This window comes from Pipistrellus kuhlii, unplaced genomic scaffold (genome assembly GCF_014108245.1).
Source record: "Pipistrellus kuhlii isolate mPipKuh1 unplaced genomic scaffold, mPipKuh1.p scaffold_m20_p_3, whole genome shotgun sequence".
NCBI classification, from domain to species: Eukaryota; Metazoa; Chordata; class Mammalia; order Chiroptera; family Vespertilionidae; genus Pipistrellus; species Pipistrellus kuhlii.
In genome coordinates this window covers 111690056-111714369 of record NW_023425529.1, presented here as the reverse complement: position 1 = coordinate 111714369, position 24314 = coordinate 111690056, and the positions used below count along the sequence as shown (strand labels likewise).

General features: G+C 37.6%; 1 protein-coding gene across 2 annotated transcripts in view; it reads right to left on the bottom strand.

Annotated features, from left to right (window-relative positions):
- Positions 1 to 24314, bottom strand: part of ENOX1 (ecto-NOX disulfide-thiol exchanger 1) — a 552525-nt gene that overhangs the window by 379063 nt on the left and 149148 nt on the right. For both annotated transcript variants that reach the window (XM_045588672.1, XM_036457780.2), the window contains one exon: positions 21820 to 21944. The gene's annotated coding sequence lies outside the window, so the exon portion shown is untranslated. The remainder of the gene's footprint in view (positions 1 to 21819; positions 21945 to 24314) is intronic.

Below are 24314 nucleotides of genomic sequence, written 5' to 3'. Positions count from 1 at the left end.
CCATACAAAAATAATGTCAGAAATTTTTAAGTCCTACTACATATCATATATAACTGAATTTCTCAAAGATGTCAGTAACTATTATAATAGTCATTCAGTAATAATTTTTGGCTAGTGCTTCATATATTAACAGAATAAATATCAACTACTTTCAAGAACTGCCGGTTTAATTGGATTAACATTTTTATATTAATTATTTTAGAGGAAAACAACAGTCTAGCATCTAATAAAGATTGTTTCCTGGAGTATTTACCTTCCTGTGGATTTTAAAAATTGTTTTGCTGGCCGAAGCCGGTTTGGCTCAGTGGTAGAGCGTCGGTCTGTGGACTGAAAGGTCCCATGTTCAATTCTGGTCAAAGGCATGTACATTGGTTGCGGGCACATCCCCGGTAGGGGGTGTGCAAGAGGCAGCTGGTCGATGTTTCTCTCTCATCGACGTTTCTAACTCTCTATCTCTCTCCCTTTCTCTCTGTTAAAAATCAATAAAATATATATATATTTTAAATTGTTTTGCTGGCCATAAGGGATTCTATTATTTTACCCAAAATGTATCTCCAGGTAAATTTTCAGAGAAAAGAACCAGAATGAAAAAACAACTCTACAGCTTTTACCTACTGATGGGGTTAGTAATAAAATAATTTGGAGTGAGTCTGAGAGACAGCAGTGGGAAGGCCCAAGTCCCTGGGGAAGCTGGTAATGCCCCAACTCTGTGGCTTTCTCTCAACTCCCAGGTGAAGGGAATTAAGGAGAAGCTCCAGAGCGTGTTTCTTACTCAGCGGAATCAGAGAGGGTGAGAGGAAGCCTCACCCTTGAGGACCCATTGGGATTTGTGATTCTACTATTGCCACTCCCCTTGACACAGGCACCCCTTTTGAAACAATTCATTAGCCATCGTTCAGGGGAAGGTTTGGACTATTTAAACTCAATTCATAGGAGGGTTCTCAGTAAGTACTGGTTTCCTGAATTCCTCTTCTTCCCATTATCAAATATAGGACTTGTTTTGCACAGAGAAAGTTGAGTGATGGAGCTGAGAGACATAGTGAAACTGAAGATTCAGCTGGTTGAATCCTTTTGGGGTTTTGGACTAGTGTCCAATCCTCCTATCCTCTAGGTCTAGTGATATCTACAAGGTCAGCCAGTAGATGTTTCTCCATAAAAGCCATTCTCTCCTACTGAGCCTCATGCCCACCAGGCCCCATTTGTGGTTGGCTGGTTAAAAACATGTGGAACTGCATAAAAATAAGGCAGAAGAAATTCTCCCAAAATGCACAGATAATCTGTTCCTTCAGATGTATCTCCTTCCTTTGCAACCTGGAATGCAGTATCTGGGAATGGGGCAAAACTTTGCATGCAGGATTTTATTGTCAACAACTGTGAATGGCAGTGATGAAAATAGCAACTCATTTGGGTCTACAGAGGTCAAGGACTTATTTTCACATGCATTGTAAGCTAGACTGTATGTTCCTGATAGAACAGTGAACACACACACACACACACACACACACACACACACACACACAGTGCATATATACAAGCACTCCTCAAAACATCATTTAAAAAAGAATTGTTATTCTATATAATAAAGAGGTAATATGCAAATTGACCCTCACACCCTCACAAGATGGCTGCCTACAACCAAACTGGCAGGGGGGTTAGTGAGGGACCACCAAATGACTGAACAGCAGATTGCATGGGGTGACCAGGCTGGCAGAGGGAGGGGGCAGTTGGAGCAACCAGGCCCACAGTAGGGGGCAATAAAGGGTGACCAGGCTGGCAGGGGGGGCAGTTAGAGGCGATCAGGCTGGCATGCAGAGAAAGTGAGGTGCAATCAGGCCAGCAGAGAGAGGGCAGTTAGGGGTGACCTGGCAGGCAAGAAGGTGAGCAATTAGGAGCCAGCGGACCAGGTTTGTGAGAGGAATGTCTGACTGTTGGTTTAGGACTGATCCCCAGGTTAGGGCCTATACCGGCAGTCAGACATCCTTCAAGGGGTCTGGATTGGAGAGGGTACAGGCTAGCCTAAGGGGACAAACCCCCCATACATGAATTTCATGTACTGGGCCTCTAGTATTTGTATAAAACAATGTATTTGAAAAATATAGGCAATGTACCAACAATTCCTAAATTATTCTTTTGCTTATTTAGTACTTCAATACAAAAAAGCTAATTAGTATTTTGTTGCAGTTGTAGGAAGAGGGGGCTGAGGCTGCTATAGAGCTCACAGCATCTAATTTTTGGCATACAAAGGAAGTGGTTAGGATATGCCAGGCTCTGTATTGCCTCCCATTTATTATTTCACTGAATTTCATGACAACCCTGGAAAGTAGGTATTATTATCTCCATTTTATAAATGAAGAAACAAAGGTTGAGAGAGTTTATATAACTTCCCATGGTTCCATTGCTAACTATTAAATAGAGAAGAGCCAATATTCAAACCCAGACCCAACTCTGAGTCTTATACTTGAGCCTACAATACTATTTATTGGGAGATGGTGTATGGAGGCCATGAGGTGCCCTGTTTCAGTCTCCCTTCAGGAGAATCTATTGCAGGGAGCAGAGCTAATGAACAGCTGCTGCATCTTTGCATCCACCGTGGCTTTCCTCTGAGACCACAGTTCCCTGGGGTTTCTCTCAGCCCATGTCTGAGTATGGTGGGTACCAGAATTGATCCATTCATCCAAGAACTGGGATTCCTTCAAAGTTGTGCTGTCCAATTCAATAGCCACTAGCCATATTTAACTACTGAGCACCCGGTATGTGGGTAGTGTCACTAAGAAACTGAATGTTTAATTTCATTTCATGTTAATTATTTTACATCTAAATAGTCCTAAATGGCTATTGGCTATCATACGGGATAGCACAGACACAGAACACTTCTTCCACTGCAGAAAGTTCTATTAAACTACACTGCCCTGAAAGGGAAACTTTGCTTAAAGAGATCTTTGAGCTAAACTCTGTACAGATCCAAAAGGGAGGTAAAAATGACTTGCCTTTGAAACTGTTGTCTCAGAAGAACCTGCAGACACTGGGAATGTTATCAGGAGTGAAGGAGCAGTGGGCATGGACCTCATATTTGTTACCACTATAATTAGCAAGTTATTAATATGAATATTAGAAAGGAAGCAAAAGGGAGGCCAGACATGAGAAGCATGGCCACCTGGGCAGCTTCACCGGGAAGCTGCAACTTCACACTCCCCAGGGAACCACGGCTCCCTTTTCTGCAGATCACTGGGGGAAGGGGTCCATCAAAGGGGAGATGGACACATGCACAGTAAAATTGGGGTGGCACAGGGAAGATGCTTGCCGTTCAGTCAAACCTGGGAACAGAGATAACTGGCCAGAGGGGCGGAGTCACTGCAATTGCACAGAATCTTAGAAGGCTAACATCTACGGATGAAGGAATTCTCTTGTTCCTCTGACTTTGCTCCTACTACCTTGCACTCAACTATGGTCCCACCATGATGCCATGTGGCCCTAGAAGCCTTATGACACATGGCCATGCGGCTCCCCATGCAATGAACGGCAGCTGGGAACACAAGCTAAACTAGGCTGATGTCGGACTGGACTGTGCAGATATGGAGCAGAGGCTCTGGATGCTGGCTTAATCCTAGCTCTGCTGATGACAAAATAAACTTTTTCCTTGAGAGGACAGAGGGAGATGGGACCTTGGGAACTCAGGGGTTTAATTCCATGAAAATAAGTATCACTCATTCTCCCATGTGAGTATCAAAAAATTCCTTTTCTCATGACAGTGCAAGAAGCCCACTTCCACTGGCAACTGGTAGGGATATGGAGGACACCCCAGAAATAATCAGATGACTCAGAGATACCCCTTTCTCTGGGATTACATGCATAACTAGAGGAAGAAATGGAGAGAAGCATACCTAGGTCAGAATGGGGTTTAGTGGATTTTGTGTGGCTTATGAGTGAGAAGGGAGAGTAGGATTCAAATGAAGTTAAGGCCTAAGAAGAACAGAGTTTTGTGAAGTAATGCCTGGTGGAGGGAATTCCTTTTCTTTCTTGGTTTTTTTTTTTTTCTTCATCAGTTTCTCTTATGCTTTTCTTTCTCTTCGATTATTTGACTCTAATCTTATCAATAAAAATACACCTCATTCTTCCTTATCTTTTTCACCCTCCAGTCACCATAAAATATTTAACTCAATAAATATTTTATTCCTTTTATACATTAGACTTTTATGTTCATTGTTCTTTATACAGATTATTGAACATTAAATATTTTTTTTCTCAAAATGAGTTAACTGCACTTTTTAACATGTATTATGGCCCTCAGTTAACACTTTTTTATAGCATCATGGCGTCAATGGCAAGGAGAGGTTATATTTTTTACCTTCATCAGAGGTATTTTCACAGGAAAATCTTGGTTAACATTAACTTTCTTGTATGGAATAAAAATAAAACACTTGTGAAAGTCAAATGCACTTATAAAATATGAATGTACAATTTTAGTTACCAAAGAGCTATAATCAAGGCAAAGGTCTTTTCTTAAAACAATCAACTTTAGGAGCTACTTGCTGATTATGTGTCTCTTCTTTACCAGGCATTAGTCTGAATTGGTACTCAAGCCATACTATGAGAAAATAAAAGATTCCCATAGACTGTTTTAAATTCTGTAGTCTCAATTACCAGGCATGCTCTTATTAACTGGTTCTATGAATTCATTTTCAGAATGTGTGGAATTAATACATTTATCTGGAGAAGCAAGTGAGTATTCATATACAGCTTAAAAATACAAACTTCAGAATCACAGATGTTCTACCAGATTCTCACTTGCTCACTCCGAGCTAAATTCAACTTCTGAGCTTTAAAAAGATTTTCTAAACTGTTAAAGAAAAGAAATAAATGACATTATACATTAACATCTGGCTCTGTCACCATTTAGGGCATGTTATTATAGACATTAAACATCTGGGGGAAGGGAAGACGTATTTGGCAGCTTCTGTCTACCATGACAACTCAAGCATACTGTCTCTCAAAAAGTTCATTTGCTGCTCAGCTCATCTACTATTTTTGTTTGTTTAAAGTATGACATAGGTCCCCTTTTTCCTGATTGACCCCTCCCCAGCCACTCCCACCCCCCAGGACAAGCCCCACTTCCCCAGTGTCTGTGTCCATAGGTTATGCTAATATGTATGCGTACCAGTCCTTTGGTTGATCTCTTACCCCCACCCCCTACCTTTCCCTGCCTCCCCTATGATGTTGAATGGTCTGTTCAGTGTTTCTTTGACTTTGGAACTATTTTTGTTCATTAATTTATGTTGTTCATTATATCTCACATATGAGTGAGATTGTGATATTTATCTTTCTCCGACTGACTTACTTCGCTTAACATAACGTTTTCTGGGTCCATCTATGCTGTTGCTAAAGGTAAAAGTGCCTTCTTTTTATTATAGCTGCATAATATTCCATTGTGTAGATATACCACTGGTTTTTTTTAATCCACTCATCTGCTGAAGGACACTTAGGCTGTTTCCAAATCTTAGCTATTATGTTATGCTGCTATGAAAATAAGGTGCATTTGTCCTTTCTGATTGGTGTTTATGATTTCTTGAGGTATATTCCTAGAAGTGGGATTTCTGGGTCAAATGGGAGTTCCATTTTTAGTTTTTTGAGGAAACTCTATACTGTTTTCCACAGTGGCTGCCCCAGTCTACATTCCCACTAGCAGTGAAAGAGGGTTCCTTTTTCTCCACATCCTCACCAGCACTTGTCTTTTGTTGATTTGTTGATGATAGCCATTCTGACAGGTGTGAGATGATATCTCATTGTCGTTTTGATTTGCATCACTCAGATGATTAGTGACTGAGCATATTTTCATATGTCTCTTGGAATTCTGTATGTCCTCTTTCAAAATGGGTCTAAATGCTAATTTTTTTATTGGGATTGTTTATCTTCCTTTTGTTAAGTTATATGAGTTTCCTATAAATTTTGGAGATTAAACCCTTATCGGTGATAACATTGGCAAACCGTTCTCCCATGCAGTGGGCTTCCTTGTTGTTTTGTTGATGGTTTCTTTTGCTGTACAGAAGCTTTTTATTTTGATCTAGTCCCATTTATTTACTTTCTCATTAGTTTCCATTGCCCTATAAGCTATATCAGTAAAAATATTCCTGCTACATATGTCTGATATATTGCTGATATATTGCTGCCTATGAAGTATTCTAAGATTTTAATGGTTTCCCATCTTATGTTTAAGCCCTTTATCCCTTTTGAGTTTATTTTTGTGTTTGGTGTAAGTTGGAGAACTAGTTTCATTTTTTTGCATGTCCCTGAACAAATTGCCCATTATCATTTATTGAAAAGACTATCTTAACTCCATTGTATGCTCTTACATCCTTTGTCAAATATTGAGCATAGTGGTTTGGGTCGATATCTTGGTTCTCTGTTCTATTAAAATCGGTCTATATGTCTGTTCTCATGCCAGTACCAGGCAGTTTTGAGAACAGTGACTTTGTAATACAGTTTGATATATGGTATTGTGATCCCTCCAACTTTGTTCTTTCTCAGGATTACTGTGGCTATTCAGGGTCCTTTTTTTATTCCATATGAATTTTTGGAGAGTTTGTTCTAGGTCTGTGAAATATGCCCTTAGATTTTAATGGGGATTGCATTGAATCTATAAATTGCTTTGGGTACTATGGATATTTTAATGATGTTGATTCTACCAGTCCATGAGCACAGTATATTTTCCTCTATTTCTTTTTCAACATCCTATAGTTTCCTAAGTACAGTTATTTTACCTCCTTAGCTAAGCTTATTCCTAGGTATCTTAATTTTTTTGTTGCAATGGTAAAAGGGATTTTTTATTATTCTTTTTTCTTTCTATGAGTTCATTATTGGTATATAAAAAAAGCCATAGATGTCTGGGTGTTAATTTTGTATTTTGCTATATTGCCAAATTCACTTATTAAGTTGAGTCATTTTTTATGGAGTTTTTAGGATTTCCTATGTATAATATCATGTCATCTGGTTTTGGAAGTAGAGTAATGCTGGCTTCATAGAAAGAGCTATGTCTTCCTCTTGAATTTTTTGGAATAGTCTGAGGAAGATAGGTTTTAGTTCTTTCTTGAATGTTTGGTAGAATTTCCCTGTGAAGCTGTCTGGATCAAGGCAAAATTTTGTTGGCTGGAAGATTTTTTTATTACTGTTTCAATTTCATCAGTAGTTATTGGCCTATTCATTATTTTTTTTATTCTTCCTGATTGGGATTTGGAAGTTGTTGTTTTTTCTAAGAATATGTCCATTTCCTCTAAGTTGTCCAGTTTGTTGGAGTAGAGTGGTTCACAGTATTTTTTTATATTTCTTTGTATTTCTGTGGGGTTTGTTGTTACTTCACCTCTTTAATTTCTGATTTTGTTTATGTGTGTCCTCTCTCTTTGTTTCTTGGTGAGCTTGGCTAGAGGTTTATCAATCTTGTTTATCCTTTCAAAGAATGAATTATTGGTTTTATTTATCTTTTGTGTAATTTCTTTTGGTCTGTATGTTGTTTATTTTTGCCCTGATCTTTATTATCTTCTTCCTTCTCGATATTATGGGCTTTTCTTGTTGCTCTCTTTCTAATTCTTTAAGTTGCAGGGTTAGATAAATTATTACCTTTTTTTTCTTGTTGTTTGTTTGTTTCTTTGTTTGTGGGAGGGTTTTTTGAGGAAGGATAGTAGAGCTATGAGCTTACCTCTCAGGACTGTTTACATTGTGTACCATAGATTTTGGATTGTTGTGTTTTCATTGTCATTTGTTTCTAGGAAGATTTTATTTCTTCTTTGATCTCTTTGTTAACCCAATCATTGTTTAACAGCATGCTATTTAGGGTATTATTGTCGTTGTTTTTATTGTAGTTGATTTCTAATTTTCTGCCATTGTGATCTGAGAAGATGCTTCATATGATTTCTATCTTATTGAATTTGAATAGACTTTGTTTGTGCCCCAATATGTGGTCTATCTTTGAAAATGTCCCATGTGCACTTGAGAATAGCTAGCTCATCTACTTTTAACATCTCTACAATCCTTTCACTTTTATTCCAAAAGCTGATTAGAATCATTTTAAAACACTAATCATCATAGTAAGTAATATTTATGTGTAGAAAGTGAGTTCCTGCCGAAACCGGTTTGGCTCAGTGGTAGAGCATTGGTCTGCAGACTGAAAGGTCCCAGGTTCGATTCCAGTCAAGGGCATGTACCTTGGTTGCGGGCACATCCCCGGAAGGGGGTGTGCAAGAGGTAGCTGGTCAATGTTTCTCTCTCATCGACGTTTCTAGCTCTCTATCTCTCTCCCTTCCTCTCTGTAAGAAATCAATAAAATATATATTTTTTAAAAAACAAAGTGAGTTCCTAAGGAATGTTGCTCTTGCTTCTGTCCTATGTTAGTACTATGGATACTACAAATGTTTTCAATTTACAGTGATACACTTAAAATAGTTTGGATTTTATGGATTTAAAACATGGAAGTTTTCTACTTTTGATTATTCAAGAGATGGTTTTTAATAAAAGAGTCCTAATGAGAACTGTGAATAATAGCCACCATTATTTTTCCTATGAAGAAGCCTCCCTCTGAATGTTCACAAGGTAGTTCCTCCCACTTCATTATTCTAAATGACATAAAATATGAATAATAATAATTATAGCTTCAATATATTAACATTTTCTGTTTATTGTACTTTGGGTACATCGTTTTTCATTTAGTCTTAATGAAAGTTGGTGTTATTATTTAGATCTCACAGCTGTGGAAAGTAAACTATGGAGAAAAGTCCAACAACATTTATTCAACAAATATTTACTAGGTGCTTACTATGTGCTGGCCACCAGGAATATCCTATATAATAAAGAGGTAATATGTAAATTGACCCTCATTCCCTCGCACAAGATGGCCTCTCCCATGTGGTCAAACATGGCCACCACAAGATGGCCAGGAGGGAAGGGTAGTTGTGGATAATCAGGCAAGCAGGGGAGGGCAGTTATGGGTGACTAGGCCATCAGAGGAGGGCAATTGGGGGTCATCAGGCTGGCAGGAGAGGGCAGTTGAGGGTGATCACATTGGCAGTGACTAGTTAGGCATCAATCAGACTGGCCGGGGAGTGGTTAGGGACAATCAGGAGGCAGGCAGGCAAGTGGTTAGGAGCCAGCAGTCCCAGATTGTGAGAGGGATGTCCAACTGCCAATCCCTTTGGGATTGGGCCTAAACAGGCAGTTGAACATCCCTCAAGGGGTTCCAGATTGGAGTGGGTACAGGCTGGGCTGAGGGACACCTCCCCCAGTGCACAAATTTCATACACCAGAATTAAAGCATTAAAGCACGTTCCTACCTTCATGGACCTTATCGTCCAAAGGCAAGGCTACAGATCAGCCCAAAGGAAACAAAGATCTAGTGAGAAACATATTAGCCACAGAATCTAAGTCTGACCCCAAAACAAAAACAAAACCTCAGGTCTAACTGACTTCTAAACCAAAAGCCCTAGGTGTCATCTTTGACACATCTCTTCCTGTCACACTATACACCAACACTTCTTCAGCAAATCATGTTGCTTCTAGTACAAAATATGCCCAGAATATGATCTTATCTGACCATAGTAGTCCAAATGATAACCATGTCTCACCTGGATTTATATCAGCTCCTAATTAATCTCCGAGTTTCTAACCCTTTCTCCATTTATTCTATCCTCATTACAGAAGCCACATAGGTCTTCTTGAGTCAGGCCATATCACTCTTCTTTTGAAGACTTTTCAATGCTTTCCATGTCACTCAGAGAAAAAGGCAAGTCCTTCCATGGCCTGCATGGTTCCATACAACACAGCCCTTACCACTTCTCCTACAGCTCACTGCCTTGCTCACTCTTCTCTGGCCATGTTGGCTTTGTTGTTTTCCTTCAAATGTGCCTTCTACCTTCTCACTTCATAATCTTGTAGTTGCTGTTCCCTTTGCCTGGAACTTCCTTCCTAGGTATCTGCATGCTTGCTTCCTCTCTCCTGAGTTTCTACCCAAATGTTACCGTCCCAGCAAGGCTTTCCCTGACCACCATATTTATGATTGCAGCCCTCCTCTAACATTCCCTTCCCTGCTTTATCATCTTCTAGAGCACACAGAATTATCTGGCATATTACGCATTCTACCTGTTTATTTTCCTTAGCGGCTGGCTCTCCTAGCTCTCCTCAACTACAGATTATTGATTATGCAGCTCTTTCCCCTAACTCTCATTCATTGCCATTGCATTGATAGCCTGAAATCAGGTCAACAAATGCTAAATGGTAGGCCTTTTTCCACTCAGAGCCAAATTATTAGTATAATCTCCTCCTAAAAATATATCACCCTCCCCACTAAGAAAATATGCTTCATGAAGGTAAAGTCTTTGTCTAGTTTGCTCAATGCCTTCCACAAGACCTATAATGCTTGAAATATTGTAAAAACTAAATATAGGATGGGCCAAAAGTAGACTCACAGTTGTTTGTATGGAAAGTAATACAATGATTAATAGTACAAGAATAAACTGTATTTTCTGTACTCACAACTGTAAACCTACTTTCACCCCCACCTGTATTTATTGAATGAATTAAAATTTTACTGTATTTCCTATACTCAGATTGAAAAAGTAGCAAAACTCCAACCCTCTATTTTCAGATCTTCCATAAATAACTTCTGAAGTAGTCTCTCATTCCCAGAGACTACTTCATCTGTTCATATAGGGACTCTTCTCCACTAGCTGACTCCGGAGCAGAAGATGCAGAGATTTCCAGTGAACCCCAGTCTCAGGAAGTACCTCCAACTGAACAAAAGGCAACTAGTAAATCTCGCATGGCACAGCTGGGAATTATTGTCATTGTAACTTGTTAAAGCAAATATTAAACTATAGATGATATAGCATCTTTGTATGAAAACGTAGAAAAAGTTTTGAACTCCTTTAAAATACACTATTTAGGATTCAAGGAGCAGTTTAACAGAAGCTCTAAGGAAACACCAAGCTGACAAGGATCTGTAAAGGTTAAATGCTATTCTCTGTGGTAGGTAAAATGTTTCTATCAGAGAGAGAACATTGCTGACCACTTCAAAGTGTTAATAGGATCTTCACTAGATTGAAGAGAAAATACTAGAGTTTTAGTGAGCTTGCTGAGAACTGTGGAGGCGGTCATAATTCTGCTGAGAATGTGAAAGAGTCTTTGATGAAGATATGAGAGTACTAGAGTAAAAGTGTCGGATTAATTGAGCTAAAAGTAGTTTGTATTTATTGTGCAACAAGGTTCATTCTTCATAAACAACACTTTCTAATTTCCTTAGAGTTACTAATATCCTATATAATAAAAAGCTAATATGCAAATTGTCCCCTTGACTGGGAGTTTGACCAGGGGGCAGGACCAGCCAGCCAACTGCCTGTGGCCCCTACCCCCAGCCAGGCTGATGGGACCCCTGCTGAGCTGGCCATGCAGGAATTTGTGCACCAGGCCTCTAGTATCTTAAATAACTCATTTGTAACTGCATACCTTATTACTAAAAAACTTACTTATAATTTTCTTTATTTTAACCATCATTCGTGGTAGTAAGATAACCCGTCCTTGGCAGCAAAGCTACCAAAAGTTGGCCTGGCCACAGAGAGAACCCGGGGATAATGTGTGTATAGTGCTTTCAAACCCCCTCACTACCACCACATCAGACAAATCATTTCTTATGATCTGACCTATACGTCTTTAAGACAACTATTATAATACTTATAATTGTGAACACCGAAGCTCAAGGAGGTTGCAACTCACCAGTTAGGACAAATATGATCACAGACCAGACTCAGAACCTATTTTTCTTTTTATCACATGATGCTAATTCTCTTCATCCCTTCATGTGTTAGGCCTGGGTAGATATAAGGATGCCCTGGCCAAGCCTCAGCTAACTATATCTTATGGAATGTCTACAGTTATCCCTGGGATTAATCTGGCAAGACCCACCTTGAAGTTAGGGTATTCAATGAGGCTAAGGTGAGCAGCATCCATATCTTTGAGCTTAGAATCATCTCAGAAAAGCAGGAGGGGAGCTTCTGTCTGGCACAGGTGGTGCACAATGGTAGAGAATAATCCCTCCACGTGATTGCACCTTTACAATACCTTCTTCTGCTAAACGTCCCTAAAAGCATATTAGAAATGTATCCCCCTTGTTACAAAAGATGCTTTAGTAAATGAGTTCTTAATTAAATGCATAAAACATTATCTGACTGTGAGGGTTGAAAATGGGTAGGAATATGGGTAGGGCAATGGATGTTTTCTGGGATGTTTCCTGATAATAGGAATATTGGATTCTAAACAACATGAATTTTGCCCACACTTAAATGATTTCTGTTCTGTTCTGTTCATTGTCACAAGTATGATATTTTACCTACTATGTAGAAAACATTGTGCTAGACACCAAAACTATAAAGATGAGTAGGAGATTATTTCTTCCCTCAAGGAATCATCAATCTAATGGAGAGATGTAAATCTTTCTCAAATATATGTTTTACCTGAGTTTACCTTTTCAGAAACAACACACTGAATTATTATACAACTTTTCCTTGGTGATTTCAGGGTCATTATATGAATGTGAGCCACTGTCCTGGCCACAACAACAGGCACAGCTGTAGTTAGAACTGAGTGTGACATAGGAGCCAAGAACTACTGATCGCAGGAGACAACCAAGAACTTTCCTTCTGCCTTCTTGAATTGGATAGATGGACAGATAGATGGGCAGGCAGATGGACAGAGAGACAGATATAAGCACCCCAATTGTCAGTTTGTTTTCTGGTCTGTTCCTGTTCTTCCCATGCCACATATGACTCATAGATGTTCTAAATGACAAATGTGCTTCTGAATGAGCACAAAGCTGCCCTTAGTAACACTGCGCACAGTGGTAGCCTTCCCCTGCTGGGCAGCCTTCGGAGTCTCCAGAGCTGCCTCCTCTCTGACATCAGCAACCCACCGCCCTTTCATCCCCTGAGGTTCCACACCGATCCTACCACCCCTTCTAATCTCTGCCAACTACTCTGCTGTTCATCACCCTCTTATTTCCTCTCTCATTTCAAGTGCGTGAAGTGCCTGGCTCAATGCTGTCACAGAGAGGCTCGTTCCTCACCCCACAGACAATCTCTGACCTGACACTTTGCCCAGCTCCGCGGACTCATACTGCTCCTCGGTGTGGACAGCAAACCAACAAATCACAAATCACCACTTTTTGTGTGTGCACATCTATGGGTCAAGTTTTTTGTGTTTTGTTTTTTTTTTTCTTTCACCCTGCATAAGACACATGTTTGTAATAACTCACTTGTGACAGAATAGTTTGGGAGCTTGAAAGTTCTTTATTATTTTCATAAATTTTCTCAACCCAGTGGCTCTAATTTAATAAAATAGCCACTTTCACTTTATTTATATTTTTTATAAATTATTTATATTTCGGTTACAATGTACAAGTCTGGCTCTGAATTATGTTATCATGGGTATGCAAATCGAGCTTTCTAGAAGCTGTCTCAAGGCATTCTGATGCTGCTTCCTCCCACCTAACGATGACAAGAGCTGGAAGTCTGTGGTTTATATCTAAAAGGCAAAACAATTTTTGCATATAGTATCTGATTATTTCTCCCTATGTGACTTCACAATGTAATTTTAAAAGTTCTTCTCTTATTTATAACATAAAGCATGTCATGTGATCCTTTTACTTTAATCTCCTTACAGGCTCTCATTAAAGCTAGCATACATGGTGTAATTACATTATAAGAATTAGTGATAACTATTACATTATTATGGCAAAAAATCAATGTAAGATGAATCAGCACACATGTTAAAAATGACCACTGCAAGAAAAACACTACTCCAATATAGTCTCAGGCACTTCATTTCTGTAAGAACTATTTCCATCTCCTGTTCATCCAGGCAAGAGCCAGATAAATCAGTGTCTTGTTCTAAACATATCTGTACTCATACGGTTGTTCTCTCAGAAAATAACTTCCCGTGACTCCCCCACTTTTAAAATTTTGTGCCCTTTCTTTCATAAGCATATGAAAATTCCAGCATTTTACTCTGACCTATTTCAAATTTACGTGGCAGCATTCCAAACGCTGGGAATTGCATAGTGCCCATTCTTAGCACGTGATACCAACCATCTGCCCTGGCCATCAGGACAGAGTCCAGATATTTCTCCAATGGGATATTATAAAGTCAAAGTGCTCTTGGCATTCACATAATGTTTGTGTAAAATTTTGCAGGTGATAAATGGATTCTAGCTTTCACTTGTACCTTTCTCTCTCTCTCTCTCTCTCTCTCTCTCTCTCTCTCTCTCTCTCTCTCTCTCTCACACACACACACACACACACACACACGCACATTCTGCCAAATTGAGATTGAATCATAGTGGTGTCCCAGAACAGCTAAAGGTTTGATATCCAATCAAACTGCTATTTTTTAAGTATTTACTCAACATTTATTAAATAGAGTTGGGTAAAATTTGTTTTCTATTAAGAAAATTGTGTATTTCTTCACGGTTAGTTAACAGAATTAGTTCACTTACTGAAAGGAAAAAAAAAAAACACCATTAGCACTTGCTTCAACCTCTGTCATTTCACAGCTTTTGGCCTGTCAGCACTGGGTAGTATTAGTTACTCATGCTCATGAGAGCAGAGGCAACTCACACAGATATAACAAAGTCACAAAGTTCTTTTGTTTGTTTGTTTACTTTTACGTTAACAAACATTTCCCACTTTTCCATGCTCCTTTTTTCAGTTCAGTTTTCTCAACCCAGGCAAATTCTTGTGAAGCACACTAACAACTTGTAAATTTAAAATCATTCATTTCCAATAAAGAGACCCATTTAAAATACTACTAGATATAAAATTACCAAATTCAGATGATTCTAAACTCTGATGGTGGTAAGGCTTGCAGTAACATGGTACAAAATATTCAAAAGATAGATAGTTCAGCAATGTCAACAATTTTTGTTATTTTTATGAAAATATTTAGTAGAGATAGTTCAACAATGGCAATGACTGTTATTGTTACTGGTTTTCACCCCATGATGGTGCTGGAATAATTTTTTTTTTTTTTTTTTTTTTTTTTTTTTTTTTTTTTTGCCAATTGCCTAAATGTTACATGTTGACATCTGAGTTGCCATGTGCATGTTTCACAATTATACCAATAATATTCCACCAGCATGCAATGGTGCACTGGAAAACTGCCATTCCCTAAAATCTAGCTCTGCTCACCCAGGCATGCATATGCATCCATGGACCCATCTGACAGGCACCATGAATTATAATACTTAAACAAACAATCCTGTTGTCTAAATGTTAAATGCTAAATATACCCCAAAGGATTTGAATCAAGGAATTTGCAAACTTGACTCTGTCACACATCTGGTTGTCAGAATCCATTAGTCATTTTGAACTTATTTATTGTGAGACAAATCAAGTCACAATCCATGTGGTTTCAAAGGTCTACTTAGATGATGAAGACCGATGGTACTCTCTGAAGTATCACTAACTCTCCAACATTACTAAGAATACGGTAGCACCTCCTTATCCATGTGGGATACATTTCAATATCCTAGTAGATGCCTGAAATGCAAATCATATGTCAAATATATATTGTTCTATACAATACATACACTTAATAGCTTCTTTTTGTCATATCTGAATTGCCAGTACCACTACTCGAGTTATTTGGGGCCAATATTAAGTAAATGAAGGGTTATTTGAAAGCAAGCAGTGTGTTACTGTGAAAGTAGGTCTGATAACTTAGATTGCTAGTTAAGTGACTAAGGGCAGGTAGCAAATGCAGCCTGGATACTCTGGACAAAGGGATGATTCATGTACCAGGTTAGATGGAGCTGGACTGCACAAAATTTCATAACACTACTCAGAACAGCATGCAGACCAACACTCTACCACTGAGCAAAACCGGTTTTGGCTTATTTTTAATTTTAAAAAATCTTTATTGTTGCAAGTATTATATATGTCCCCTTTTGACCCCCATTGACCTTTCCAGCCCACCTATGGCCCCGCCTCAGGCCTTCACCACCTTATAGTCTGTGTCCATGGGATATGCATATATGCATACAAGATTTTGGTTGATCTTTCCTACTCCCTCACCCTCGCCCATCACCTTCCTTCTGAGGTTCAACAGGTAGTTCCACTTTTAATTTTTTGAGGAAACTCCATACTGTTCTCCACAGTGACTGCACTAGTCTATATCCCCTCCAACAGTGAACCAGGGTCTCCTTTTCTCCACATCCTCTCCAGCACTTTTGCTTGCTGATTCATTGATGATAACCACTCTGACAGATGAGAGGTGATATCTCACTGTGGTTTTAATTTGCATTTTTCTCATGATTAGTGACCGTGACATTGAGCATTTTTTCATATATCTGTTGGCCATCTTGGATATCCTTTGCACAATTTTTAATTGAGTTGTTTGTTTTCTTGGTGTTGAGTAGAATAAATTCTTTACATATTTTAGGAATGAAGCCCTTATCAGATGTATCATTGACAAATATATTCTCCCATTCAGTGGTTTTGCTTTTCATTTTGTTGATGTTAAAGCATAAGTTATTGATATCTGGGATTTTCCACTTAGTAGTTTTGCACTACAACTATTCACAGATAACTGAAACCACAGAAAGCAAAACTGCAGATGAGGGGATACAACTGTGTAAGTTTCTCACATTTAAATACCCTAAGTCAGTGATTTTAGCCACTTGGATAAAATATGTTGCAGCATGTAATTTAGATTATTTCAACAAAGCCAGTTCAGTCCTAAATCATCATTTCTAATGCATTCTAGCAATGCTTCTTTTGTAAAGCCACTTTGCACAATAGTGCTAGCAACCACAGAATGTGACTTAACAGTAATTACTTGTACAGTTTTCAAAACAAGTGAGCCTCTCAGTGATTGGGAGCTCTGCCCGGAGGCCTGAGCTTGCCCCTGGCATGGTAACTTGCTCTTATTCTTGAGTTCCAGCAATGTCACATTGCTTTCCAGCCTGCTAATGCCTTGGCCTCATAAACAAATTCACTAAATGCTCTCCAAGATTCTGACTTTACATTCAGAATAGACACTTTCATTTTTGAAAATTTTGCAGGGATTTTTTTTTTTCGTAACTAATATCCAATCTCTGCTGATAACCATCTTCATATATGAGTGTTAATACTGCATTATTAAAGAATTCTCAGACCCTGGCTAGGTGGCTCCATTGGTGGGAGCAACTGAACCAAGATGCTGTGGGTTCAGTTCCTAATCAGGGCACATACCTAGACTGTGGGTTTGATCCCTGGTCAGGGCCAAAGGAGAGGCAACTGATGGATGTTTATCACATTGTTGTTTTTGTTTTGTTTTTTCCTCTCTCTTCCCCCCTTCCTCTTTCTCTCAAATCAATAAAAACATATCCCTGGGTAAGGATTTTTTTTTTAATGTTCTTAGTAATTTGTTTTATGGGGAGAGTTGAAGAGGGTTGCTATAGGAGGGCAGCCAAAGGAAAAGTATTTCAACTCTGGAAGCTGACCTCTATGAAGCAGCCCAGTGTGTCACAGCTAGGAAAGGCAAAGAAAGTGGATCCCACGGTGAGCTGGGCAGTTAACAGTAGCAGAAAATGTAAAATGAAAACACAGATGTGCCCTACATGGATTACACTCATACTTGTAAGTCACTAGTTGGAAAGTGCCATATTTAAGAATAGAATTCTTCTGGATGGCTGAGAAAGATCTGGAATGGAACTGGATTATCACTGGCAAACAGTTCTAAATTATAGAAATAACATCTTTGTTGGTGTCACACGTGTCATCAGCTATAAAGGAAAAATTTTCATTTTTTTTATACTTAAGGCTTAGACATAGTATTATGGGTGCTTTGCAAAAGACTAAAAAGGAAGTAGACAATATGACTTTTGAAACATTTTTACCCAACAATTCCCTATAAAGTAGATTTAAAAATAAATGCTTTCAGAGGAATTTATCAACAAAATAATCTGGCCAATTAATCATCATAAATTGTCCTTAACATTTTTCTCTTCAAAACTTTCATGATATATTTCCCCAGTTAAATCAGTAGCATTTTGTTCTGTGCCTTCCACTATAAGCCAGTATTTTGCTCCATGAATATGTTACAATATATTTCATTTCCCATCATCTATCCCTCTTTTTCTTACCTTATCAACAAAGGTTACTCAATTTGCAGTTGCAAAGAATATTAATATTTACAAATATCTGGAGTGGTAAAACTATTCATAAAAATATGTCTAAGTGATAATAAATATGTGTACTAATAAATTACAATCAAATATTATCTTAATAAATTTTACTGTTAGCAAAACCATATACAAAATTCATCATATTAACTACAGTCAAAAATTGGTTCTCAAAGTTATTCATATTCATTCCAGTCAAAAATAGCTTCTCAGAAGTCCATAATATTTATATAATTAAATATGGCTCAGCCTGTTAATGAATACACAGTTACTTTTTTGAATTATGAAAATGTTCTAAAATTACATTGTGATAATGGTTACACAACTCTGTACATATGTTAAAAACCATTGAATTACTTAAAATGAATGAACTTTATGGTATGCAAATTACATTTCATTAAAGCTATTTTAAAACTTGATAAAGCAATGAAACTAAGAGTTGATTTTTTTAAAAGATAAAACTGACAAACCTTTAAATAGACTAAGATAAAAAAGATAAGAGTCAAGTAAACAATATTAGAAATGAAAGAGAAGATATTACAACCGATGCCACAGAAATGAAAAGGATTATAAGAGATTTCTATGAATAATCATGTCAATAATTTGAATAATCTAGAAGAAATAAATTCCTAGATACATACAACCAATAAGAGTGATTTATGAAGAAATAGCAAATCTGAACAGACTTATAATGAATAAAGAGATTGAATCAGTAACCAAAAAATCCCAACAAAGAAAAGCTGAGGATCAGATAGCTTCAATGGTGTAACCTAGCAAACATTTAAATAAGAATTATGCCAATCCTTCCTAAAATCTTCCAGAAAATCAATGAGAATGGAACATTTCCAAACTCATTTGATTAGGCAGCATTACACTGATAACAAAGGCAGGCAAAAATACAAGAAAAGAAAACTATTGGCCAATATCTCTGATAAATAAAGGGGTAAAAATCCTCAACAAAATACTAAAAAACTGGAATCAACAACACATTAAAAGGATCATATCCCAAAGACCAAATGGGATGTACCCCTGGGGTACAAGAATAATTCAATATTTGAAAATCCATCAATGTGCTACACATATTAATATAAAATGAGAAATAAAAATCACATGAAAATCCCAATACAAGAAAAACTTTTGACAAAATTTAATAGCCTTTCATGATTAAAACAAACAAACAAGTTACTGAAAAAATTAGAAATAGAAAAAAAATAACAACATTATAAGGGCCATATATGAAAAGCCCATCACTAAGATCATACACAATTGTGAAAAACTAAAAACTTTTCCTCTAAGATCAGGAACAACATTATAAGAGCCATATACTTAAAATAATACTTCTAGTCAACATAGTACTGAAAGTACTAGCCTGAGCCGTTGGGAAGAAATAAAAGGCATCTTAACCAGAAAAGAAGAAATAAAGCATCTTTGTTTATACATAACATGATCTTATATGTAGAAAACCTCAAAGATTCTACAGATTTACAAAATTATTAGAATTTATAAGTGAATTCAGCAAAGTTCTTAGATACCAAATCAACATACAAAATCAGTTGTATTTCTATATACTAACAACACACAACCCAAAAAAGAAACTAAAACAATCCATTAACAATAGCATGAAAAAAAATAAAATACTTAGAAATAAACTTAACCAAAGAAAGACACATTGAAAAGTATAAAACACTGAGAGAAATTAAAGAAAACACAAATAACTGGCAAGAAATCATGACTAGAAAGACTTAGTATTGTTAAAATGTCCAAACTGCTCAAAGTCATTTATAGATTCAATGCAATCCCTATCAAAATTCCAATGATATTTTCACAGAAATAGAGAAAATGTTTTTAAAAATTTTTTATAACCACAAAGGTGTAAAAAAATATTGAAGGGGCGGGGAACAAAGTTGAAGTCCTCATATTTCTTGACTTCAAAGAATATTATAAAACTACAATAATCAAAATAATGTGAAACTGGCATGAAGACAGACATATAGACCAATGGAATTGAACAGAGAGCCCAGAAATAAATCCAGGCGTACATAGCCAAATGATGTTTTACTAGGATGCCAAAACTATGCAATGGGGAAAGATTATTCTTTCTCTTCAACAAATGGTTCTAGGAAAACTGGAGGTCCACATGCAAAAGAATGAAATTGGTCACTGTCTTATACCATTTACAAAAAAATAACTCAAAATGTATTACATAATTAACCATAAAACCTAAAACTAATAAAAGAAAACATAGGAGAAAACTTCATAACATTGGTCTGGACAATGGGTTGTTTACTTGTTTATGTTTGTTTTTGCTATAACAAAAGCAAAAATGGACAAGTAGAACTACATCAAAGTAAGATGCTTCTGCACAGAAAATGTCACAGTCAACAGAGTGACAAGTCAACTTACAAATTGGGACAAAATATTTGCAAACCTAATAAGGAGTTAATATCCAAAATCTATAAGAAATTCCTATGGCTCAATAGTAAAACAAAATAAAAAAATAAAAAAAAACAGGTTAAAACAACACAGATAACGCAACAAGTAGGCAAAGGACTTAAATAGACATTTCTCCAAAGAAGATACACAAATGGCCAACACGTATAAGAAAAGATACTCAAAAATTACTAATCCTCAGAAAATGTAAATCAAAACCACAATGAAGTATATAATCTCAGGGCCATTATTTTTAAAGTGAAGGGGGGGAAAAACCACACACACAAAAAAACAGAAACCAACAAGTGCCAGTGAAGGTCTGGAGAAATCAGAACCGCTGTGCACCTTTGGTGGGAACGTAAAATGGTGTAGCTGCTGATGAAAACAGAAAGGACGCTCCTCAAAAATAGAGCTACCATATGGTCAAGCAAGTCTACTTCTGGACATTTATCCAAAAGAATTAAAATTGGGATCTCAAAGGGATAGCTGCACTCCCATGTTCATTATAGCATTATTCACAAAAGCCAAAATGTAGAAACAATCTAAAAATTCACTGGTGAATGAAAAAGAAAATGTATCAAACAAATGCACTCACACACAATAGAATATATTTTAGCCATAAATTGGAAATCCTGCCATCTGCCACAGCATGGATGACCTTGAGGACATAATGCTAAGTGAAATAAACCATTCAGAGAAAGGCAAATATTGCATGATTCCACTTATATGAGGTATCTAAAACAGTCAAACGCTAAGAAAGAGAAAGTAGAACGGTAGTTATCAGGGGCTGGAGGGAAAGGAAAATAGGAGTTTCAATGGATTTAGAGTTTCAGTTTTGTATGATGGATATACATTCTAGAGATCTGCTGTACAACGTGGGTTTATAGTTAACAATGTCCTATTTGAATACTTAAACTTTTGCTAAAAGATAGACATTAGGTTATGTGTTCGTTTGTTTGTTTGTTTTTTACTACACTTTAAAAAGCATGGATTATCTCTCCTAGAGATGCTTAATATCAAAAGTAGGAGTCCAGAGCATCTAGTGCTCTCTCATAAACCCTGGTAACACTAAGTCGTATATCTGTTATTGCTGGAATAGTGTTGCGAAAGCAGCCTCTCGGGAGCCCTCCATCCTGTGCTGCTCCACCAGGAATCTACAGTAAGCTTCGGGGCATACGAGCTCAATGTCACGGGCTTCTTACCTTGGCACTGGGAACCCGAGACACACTGGCCGCAGTCGGCTCCAGACGATGATCCCAGAAGAAGTCACAGGTGGGATCCGCTGCCTGCTGGAAGGGCTGTCACCGCACTCAGCCTGCCCTAAACCCTGAAATGGAAACACCCACATCGGTGTGATCGGAGTTTAACAACTCGGAGTCTCTTTTTTTCTAAACTTCTAAATCCCCCAAAGAGCTTCACACGTACCGCCTCCCCTGAGCTTCTGATGACAGGCCAAATACGAAAGCAGCGCGCCTGTCAGTGTACTCGTAAACGGTTCCCCAGAGCCGTGGCTGAGGAAGTGTCTTTCTCAGCACTGGCTCGCAGGGACTTGCTCTCTCACCCTTATTCTCTAGCACACATCTGCTGTCCTTGGCTGTGATACTTGCTTCAAGTAATCTAGATCCTACACTTACATTCCTGGTTGCATAACCACCAGCTGCCTCCAAGGGCCACTAGAGCAAAACAAACAGTCCCCTCCCTGTGGAGGGCATGAGGGCACCCCCTCCATTTCTGATGGGGGGGGGGTGTGTGTGCTGGGGACAGGGTAGAATGCTGCGGAGCCTTGCCATCTGCAAAGTGTGGTCTGCAGACCAGCTACAGAGGAATCCCATGGGGGCTTGCCAAACATGGGAAATCCTAGACCCCACTCCAGAACCAGCGCATAGGAACCTGCAGTTTAACAAGATCCTGAGGTGATCTGGATGTACATGAAGGTTGAGAAGCCCTGGTATGAAATCTAACTATATTTTATAGCTAGATTTTAGAATTGGGAGAGGGGTAAGTTCTTGCGTAAACAGCTATTTACAGGAGTAAATAAATAATGTTAATCAAATATGTATTTATTAAATAAATGGTTTGCTTTCTTTAAAATAAGAGCAATAAATAAATCCAATTGTTATATGTATAGGGCCTTAAACATCAGTAAGCTTAACAGCCTTCCACACCAAGGCTTACATACATATTCTTTCTTTGTGTTGTAATGAATGTGTTTCCATATGGTACCTTTAAATTGTATAAGTAGATGTGTTATTATAACTTAATAATATTAGGCAATAATTCTCTCTCAAAAAAAAAAAAAGAGGGAATAGGGCATCAGTAAATGCAGCTCACATCTTAACAAATAACTTTTACATGAATTGAAGGAAACTAAAGTGCCAGAGCCCCCATTCCTATAAGCTTCTACCAAGTATCAGTACTAACTACAATTATACTCAAAATGAGTTTGTTTGTTTGTTTGGTTTTTTTTTTTTCTTAAAAACCATATAACTTTAAAACTTCATAAAACCTGAGACCATCCCTGATCTAGTAAATTATGAAAACTGTTTTTAAGTTTGGAGTATCCAAGACTTTTTAGTTTCTTTCAATACACTAGAAAATATTTAGAATTACATCACTACCATTTAATCTATACTGGTAAACAACTATAACTTAAATGAAAGGTGACATAAATAATTCTTCTTTGTAAGAAAGAAAAACTCTTAGCAATAAATTTTATATTTTCCAATATTACCATTTAATGCCATCAAAATTAACAAACATACGGTTTATTCAAATTTCTCTCTCTTCCCTTTCTTTCTTCCTTCCATTTTAACTTCAAAACCTGATAATGCCGGGGACAGGCGGAAATTAACTGGAGGAAATACACAAAAATACTTTTTGTTTTACTATTTTCTTCAGGAGTTTAAAGGTGTCCTTTTTTTTTTTTTTTTTTTTTTTTTTTTTAGATTTACAAAGGGGGGGAAAAAGAGGAAAAAATATCACACAAAAACCTAACATATTTTTCGGACCATAAGACGCACAGGACCATAAGACGCACCAGTTTTTAGAGAAGGGAAATGAAGAAAAAAAGATTCTGAAACAAATAGTGTCCTAAAATATTTTATGTGCATTAAAGCCCAACATCACAGTCATAAACACATGTAATCAACCCTGTAAAGTAAACAGCAGCATTTAGAACCATTTTAGAGCCAGGCAAGCACACAGAGACCACACAGAGCCGGGCAAGTAAAAAAACTTTTTTTTTAAAGTATATGTGTAGGCTATATTTGGACCATAAGATGCAGGGACTTTTCCTCCCCACTTCTGGAGGAAAAAAAGTGTGTCTTATGGTCTGAAAAATACGGTATATAAATTCTGCTGACATTTTAGTGACTAGTGTTTCAGGTGTTTTAAAAATGTGACTTTGGAAATTTTTCAGATAGTGAATCAGTTACTTAGCATTTTCTCAAATCAATAGTGCCTCCACATGCCCAAGGATGCACTTCACACAAAAGACATTTCCAAATAGAGAGAGGATCCAAGATGGCTGCTCAGGTAGACACCTAACTGCAGCAGCACACAACAATTTCAATGGAATACAACTATAATAAAATGTAGAGTGGACATTGCGCACACACATGGGCACGGGCGTGGAGAGGTCGCAGCCGGAGAGGAGGAGAAGGCTGGGTGCTGCCTGGAGTTCCCTAGCAGGAAGGAA